Genomic DNA, 7,994 nt, shown 5'->3' on the forward strand with positions numbered 1-7,994 from the left:
TGGTTCTGCCGGAGGTTTCTTCCTGTTAAAAGGGAGTTTTTCCTTCCCACTGTCGCCAAAGTGCTGCTCATAGGGGGTCATATGATTGTTGGGTTTTTCTCTGTATGTATTATTGTAGGGTCTACTGTACAATATAAAGCACCTTGTTGTTGTCATTTGGAGCTGTATAATTAAATTAAACTGAAATGAATTGATATTTATAAATGACATTAGGAGGAGTAATGAGGCACGCGCACGCACGTACACGCACGCACAGACTCAGAACAGACCTCTGCAAATACAGTCATGTCAGAGGAGGATGTAGAAGCCTGTGGTGCCTCAGTAAAGTTTGGGGAGGGAGTAGATGACTCTGAGGATTTGGATGATCCTCAGCAGCAGTCATGTCAGCTGAGGTAAATGTGCCTGCTGCATCAGAAGAAGCTCCAAGATACATCAGTAATGCCCATGGGATGTTTATACAAAAGATAATTCTTTTTAAATGTAGGCTGGAAGAAATTACATGGGTAGATGTATCAGGTCTACACATTAACCACACAACAGAAATGCAAATCACCCGAAGATATTGATATGTCCAAATATGATCTAACAGCTGCAACTAAACATAGCTAGACATTTAACAGTTAATCTGGAAGAATTTGAGGCAATTTAGACATATCTTTGTGTTAAAACAGCAAACTAAAAAACACTTTAATGTTACCAGAAAACATTGGGTACAAGGTAACAAAAAAGCTAGCTCTTATAAATTGTAAATGCTGTTGCAGTTCTACTTAAATTTACAAGCAAATAGCAAATTCTAATGAAAAACACATTAGCTAAAATGAATAACAAATTCATCACATTCTATTTATCAGGTGAAAATTATAGTGGCTCTATTCAAATGAATTTGTTCAAAATGAAAAGCCAACTCTAAGTTGCAAAACAACAACAAAAAACAAAAAAAAAAACAAAAAACAAACAAACAAAAAAAAACATGCACACAAAAATTGGCAAGTTGTTAACAGCAGCTGGACATACTACAGCAAGGCCACGCTGCAGGCCCTCATCACATCTGTTACAGGGTCCAGAAGTCCTGCCCTGCCCACCTTTCTGGCTTTCTGCAGCATCTTTTCACTCTTAGTCTGCTGCTGGATATTTAGTTCCAGTAACAAAGAAAGCCAGGTCTATACTACAGGCTTTAAAGGTGGCAGTAATTAAGCCATTACTTAAAAAGCCATGGCTTGACCCAGTTGTCTTAGATAATTGTACGCCAATCTTAAACCTTCCCTTTATCTAGAAAATTCTTGAATTGGTAGTTGTAAAATTCTCCTATACTGGCTTCTCGTCATTGTCAGCCAGCCAGCTTAACAGCTCTCCTTGTTAAATCCAGAATCACATTTAAAATCCTTCTCCTCACATACAAGGTCTTGAATAATCAGGCCCCATCTTACCTTAACAACCTTGTAGTACCATATGACCCAAATAGAGCACTTCACTCTCAGACTGTTGGCTTACTTGTGGTTCCTAGGATATTTAAAAGTTGTATGATAGCCAGAGCCTTCAGCTTCCAGGCCCCATTTCTGCAGAACCAGCTCCAGCTTGGATTTGGGAGATAGACACCCTGCCTACTTTTTAAACTATGCTTAATACTTTTCTTTTGAAAGAAAAGACAAAGCTTATAGTTGGGCTGGATCAGGTGACCCTGAATCCAACTAGGCCAATCCAAATGACAGACTAGACCAAAAGTGAGTCTGTGACACGGCAGACCCAAGCTCAGATTCTTTAACCACCAGAATTTGGAGACATTTGACTGAGTGAGGGACAGGAGGTCACTGAACAAGCTACTCTCCATCATGGACGACTCATCATACCCACTCCACTCCAAACTACCGAGGCAGCAGATCTCTTTCAGACTCATTCAACCCTGCTGGCATTAAGAATGTTTCAGAAAATTCTTCCTACTGTTCTCTGTAAAGCAGTATAATAACTCTACATATGACTCTACATATATTTCTGTATTACATAAAACCGTTTTCATTAGATTTATAGTGTAATTATTATTTATAAATGCAATTTGCACTACTCTTAAAAAATGTAAGCCTTACTTTTAGTGTTCCATCTATCCACTCGCTTATCCTTTTTCAGGGTCGCGGGGGGCTGGAGCCTATCCCAGCTGTCTTAGGGCGAGAGGCAGGGTACACCTTGGATAGGTCACCAGTCTGTCACAGGGCGAACTCATAGACAAAGACAACTATTTGCGGTCATATTCACTCCTGCATTCAAACCTATTGGCAATTTAGAGTTTCCAATTACATGTCTTTGGACTGTGGAAGGAAGTAGGAGACACCCATGCAAACACGGGTACAAACATACAAACTCCAGAAACACAAAAAGCCCCCGGCCTGATGATGGAATTGAACTAAGGACCTTGCTGTGAGGAAACAGTGCTAACCATTATGCCACCGTGCCTTTTAACGTGTTTTTTACTTGTTTTTTATCACTATTGTGTAAATAAATATTGGCTCATAATTTGAACCAGAGGTGGGGGACTGGAGCATGGCAGCTAATGTCTAGTGATCACACTGAGGGGAGAGGAGAAAGGGGTTAGTGTGGTAATGGCTGCTAAGTCCAGGAGATGGTGAATATAACTAAACTGACTGCAGGGGGAGAGAGATGAGTTTTAAGGGGAGGTGATGTCAGTCTAGGTGAGTAGAATGGTACGACAGAGCTGACCTGAGTTTAAGCAGGGTGTCAAGGCCTGTGGCTGACATCAGCTAAAGGTTGCCAGAGCAGGAAGCCTGGAACAGCAAGAAGGGGAAGAAGTGCCTGGCAAGCCGGTGGGTCGTTGACTTATTTTGTTATTACCTCCTGGGCCATTCTTTAACCTCTGTCTGGAATGCGCCCAGCTGCAGTGGTTGCATCGTATGAAGAATACCAATGTCTGGGTCACCCGGTGGTATCTTGCTTTGCTGTGTGAGTCAAGCAGGTTAGGACCCAATATGCAAGACTCAAAGGCTGAATTGAACTCAAAAAGCAGCTTTAATGTTGGCAAATATGAAATACAAGTCCAAAAAAATCTAGCCGTTCAGGAGACTAGCCACGAGGCTAGCAGTGCACACGAAGCAGTTAAGGAGGCTGGCTGCAGGGCCAGCGGTGAGATTGAGCAGTTCAGGAGGTGGGCCGCGGGGCTAGCAGCACTTCAAGGCTGACTGCCAGAGGCAACAGTACACCTCGGTCGTCTTGGTTGGCGGCGGGAACCCTCGGGTGATGAAACACGGAAATCTAGCCCAGGAACAGGCTAGAGGGTCCATGTTGGTCTCATCTGAGCAGAGCAGCTTCTTCCACATGTTTGCTGTGTCCCCCACATGGCTTGTGGCAAACTGCAAATGGGACTTCTTCTGGTTTTCTGTTAACAATGGCTTTCTTCTTGCCACTCTTCCATAAAGGCCAACTTTGTGCAGTGCACGACTAATAGTTGTCCTATGGACAGATTCCCCCACCTGAGCTGTAGATCTCTGCAGCTCGTCCAGAGTCACCATGGGCCTCTTGGCTGCATTTCTGATCAGCGCTCTCCTTGTTCTGCTGTGAGTTTAGGTGGACGGCCTTGTCTTGGTAGGTTTACAGTTGTGCCATACTCCTTCCATTTCTGGATGATCGCTTGAACAGTGCTCCGTGGGATGTTCAAGGCTTGGGAAATCTTTGTGTAGCCTAAGCCTGCTTTAAATTTCTCAATAACTTTATCCCTGACCTGTCTGGTGTGGTCGTTGGACTAGTGATGTGACGTTCTGTATCGAGGCTTCGAAGCTTGTGTCGAGTAATGGAGGGGGCGTTTCCGCGATGCGCGTATCGAGGCTTGCTTCATTTATGGGAGGAGCTGAAAATGATGACGTCCGAAGCCTCGCTGCCCGGCTGTACCACGTGACTGGTTCATGAAGTGGTTCGAACTTTGCTGCGAGATATGACAGCGATATAAACCCTCAGACTTCATTCAAAATGTGGGTGTTTGATGGAGAGTTGCGGTTAGTGAGAGTTTGGAGACAGTTTGGAGGTTTATGAGAGTGAGGAGAGAAAGTTACGTGTGTGATATTTATATTTGTGCTTTGTCTTTATTGTCTTTCCTCAGGAGAACAATCTCAAATAGATGAAGACCTGGTTACCATGGTGATTGAGGACTCCCAGCCATTTAGCATTGTGGAGGACAAAGGATTTAAAAGATTTGTTAAACCATTAAATCCCAGCTATGTTCTCCCCACTAAAAAGGTCATAAAAGCAGTGAAAATTTAGTTTTTACAGAATAAAATGTGAACAGGCAGGACTGACGCCTCAGTGTGTAGCTGTCCATACCTCAACGTTACAAAAGCACAACCACTGTCCACACCCCAACCACACCTCACCTCACAGTAAATGATCATTTCCATTTTAAGCATTTCCAAACGATCATTTCCCATACTGCCACTATAAATATACACAGTATACTGCATCACTACAATATACATGTTTTACACACTCCTTTTGTTGTTGACATTTACAGGCTGTGTGCAAAATGCCACACTCTTCAAATTCATGCCAACTAATATTTTTACATCCAGTAGGTGTCCTGCTAGAGCAAATGAAGCTTCAAGAAGCTTTGTGCTGGGGTGAACCAATTGGATGAAAAGCTTCAGTGCTTCATGAAGCTTCATCTGCCCATCACTAGTTTGGACTTCATGGTGTTGTTGCTCCCAATATTCTCTCAGACAACCTCTGAGGCCGTCACAGAGCAGCTGTATTTGTACTGACATTAGATCACACACAGGTGCACTCTGTTTAGTCATTAGCACTCATCAGGCAACGTCTATGTGCAACTGACTGCACTCAGACCAAAGGGGGGCTGAATAATTACGCACACCCCACTTTGCAGTTATTTATTTGTAAAACATGTTTGGAGTCATGTCTGATTTTGGTTCCACTTCTCATGTGTGCACCACTTTGTGTTGGTCTTTCACCTGGAATTACAATTAAATTCAAGACAAAATGTGGGAAAGTTCAAGGGGGCAAAATACTTTTGCAAGCCACTGTATACCCTCACCATAGGAAAGGTGCAGGACCCCAGCTGCTGCCACCCAAGGAACAGGTACTGGTGCAGGAGATGACTGGGTCTCAGCTGCTCTTACCCTGGGAACTGGTGCAGGGACCCACCGGACACCAGCCACCTCCACTTGAAGAACGATATGGGCACAGAAGAAAACTGCACCCTGGCAACCCTGGGAGCAGAGACAGGGACTGGCTGGTCCTAGCCACCCTGACCTGGGGAACTGGAATGGATGCAGGGGAAGGCTGTGTCCGAGCTGCCCAATGAGCTGGCGTGAAACATCCACTTTCATCGCTGGAGGATCAGGCGGGGCAAAAGCAGTAGTGGGATTCGGCAGCTCCGAGGACCCCTTCAGGACAGACAGGTCCACTAGTGGGGTAACTCGTGATCTAGGGCAGGGGTTTCAAACTCCAGTCCTCGAGAGTGGGTGTCCTGAAACTTTTCCATGTGTCCCTGCTGCAGCACACCTGAATATAATTAGTAGCTCATTAGCAAGAGTATAGAACTTGACTGCAAGCTGATGGGACAACCCCTAAACTTACTCAAGAAAATTGAAGTAAATGTAAGTGTTTGGAAAAGTCTACTTCTACTTTTATTGCACCATGTTCATTCATCATGAGCTGCTGTGATAGGAATCAAATGGCTGAATTGCCACCTCAGCTTGAAGTCAAGTTCTATAGTCTTTTGTTCCGTAGAGAGTTTTCTGGACTCCACTCAAACAGACACAAAGCAAGTGGACAGCCTTATTTCGCTCTTTTGTCCATAGCAGGCCGACACGAGTCGCACGCCAGGCCGTGAAAACCAGATGAGAGACAAACCTTTGCGCCCAGGGTGGTACAAAACTCTTTCCACACACGTGAGGTGAACTGAGGTCCCCTGTCAAAGACAATATCCTCTGGGATACCAAGGAGTCTGAACACATGTGTGGTGAGCAGGCGGGCTGTTGCCAAGGCGGTCGGAAGCTTTGAGAGGGCAATAAAGCGTGCAGCCTTGGAAAGACGATCGACAATGGTTAGTACAGTTGTGTTACCTGCAGAGGGTGGCAGCGCCATGATGAAATCCAGGGTGATGTGGGCCAGGCCGGCCAGGCGTGGGAAGTAGCTGCAGTAATCCAGACAGCAGTCGGTTGAGAAGTTTATTTCAGGCGTGAGTTGAGGGATTTCGCCAGCTGGATGTATTCCAGGTTTTTGTGGTCCCTCCAGACAATAAACAGATGCTCAGTGCCCTCCAGCCAGTGCCTCCATTCCTCTAGGGTGAGTTTTATGGCTAGCATTTCTCAATCCCTGACATCACAATTTCACTCTGTAGGGGAGAGACGCTGTGAGAAAAAGGCACTTGGGTGGAGTTCACCTTCAAACCGCCGAGACAGGACCTGATTCTCCTCCTCATTCTGACACATCCACCTCTACCACAAACTGTTGACTGAGATTAGGTTGTCGGAGGATGGGAGCTGTGGCAAACCGCTCCTTTAGACTGGAAAAAACCACCTGAGCTGGCTGGTTCCACTGGAATGACTTTAGGTGAAATTAGTTTTGTGAGAGGCAGAGCAATTCTACTGAAATCTCTGAAGCCTGCAGACCAGGACCACCCGACATAGGAACAGTTTCTTTCCCCTCGCCATCTCCCTCCTAAACAGTTGACCTGTCACACTGCTCCCACTGCCAGACTGCAGCTGCACCTTATGTACATTTTGTAGTATTCATTCCACCTCATTCATTTCTGTATTTTATGTATATAAGTTTAGATTCGTTATTTATAGTTGGTTTACACAGCTTTGTGTGTGTGTGTGTGTGTGTGTGTGTGTGTGTGTGTGTGTGTGTGTGTGTGTGTGTGTGTGTGTGAGATTTATATTGCTGTGCTTGAGAGCCACCATCTACCGGAACCAAATGTGTGTGTCTGCACATATACTTGGCCAATAAACACGGTTCTGATTCTGATAACTCAACAGTAAAAATGAGCAAATCTGAGGAAGCGCTGGAGTTGCTGGCAATTGGGAGGTTTGGGCCAGTCCAGCACTGCTAGAACCTTCACCAGGTCGGGTTTTAGGTTACCTTGTAAACGGATACTCAAAGTGACCTAAATGGGAGTTAAACGCTGTCTTCCACTCATGGTAAGCATTACGGAGGTCGAGTTTACTGAAGATTGTCGCCCCCTGGAGCAGCTCAAACGTAGAAGCGAGGAGAGGTGGAGGATATTTGTTCCTGATGGTGATTTTATTAAGCCCACGGTAATCAATGCTTGGTCGGAGTGTTTTATTTTTTTTCTCCACAAAGAAGAACCCTGCTGCCACTGGGGAAGATGACGGTCGGATGATGCCTGCAGCTAATTTCTCAGTAATGTATTTTCCCATTGCTTCTCTCCTGGGTTGAGGGAGGCTATACAGGCGGCCTGAGGGACTCGGCACTCCCGGGAGGTGATCTATGGCTTAATCATAGGGCCGATGAGGAAGAAGCAAACATGCCTGGTCCTTTCTAAACACCCTCTGCAGATCGTGATCGGCAGAGGGAGTTGCGTTGGCGCTCCACCTGGGAGAATGGTGAACGCCCGAGCTGCATAGGTTGCTCCCCTTCCCACCTTCACTGTACTCACGTGTTGCCCGAGGTCGGGGTGAGGTCTCCATTGGCACCATTGGCTCTCGGAGAGAGCAAATTCGCATCTTCGGTGCGCCTGCAGCCAATTATCCACCTGGATCCAAAGTGCCATAATAGCATCTAGGGAAGTAGGCAGTTCACACATAATTAGTTCATCCTTTAGTTCTTTATTAACATTATTAAACAAGGCACTCCTTAACATTTCTTGTCCCCACTCTGTTTCCTCCGCCAAGGTCCAAATCTCAATGGAAAAACTGGAAATGCTGTGCTTACCTTACTTGAGGTTAAGTAGGCGGTGACCAGCTGCTTCAGCACTGGACCCCTTATCAAACACAGCTCTGAACTTAGATAAAAAA

The sequence above is a fragment of the Maylandia zebra genome, linkage group LG4 (genome assembly GCF_041146795.1).
Source record: "Maylandia zebra isolate NMK-2024a linkage group LG4, Mzebra_GT3a, whole genome shotgun sequence".
In the NCBI taxonomy this organism is placed as follows: domain Eukaryota; kingdom Metazoa; phylum Chordata; class Actinopteri; order Cichliformes; family Cichlidae; genus Maylandia; species Maylandia zebra.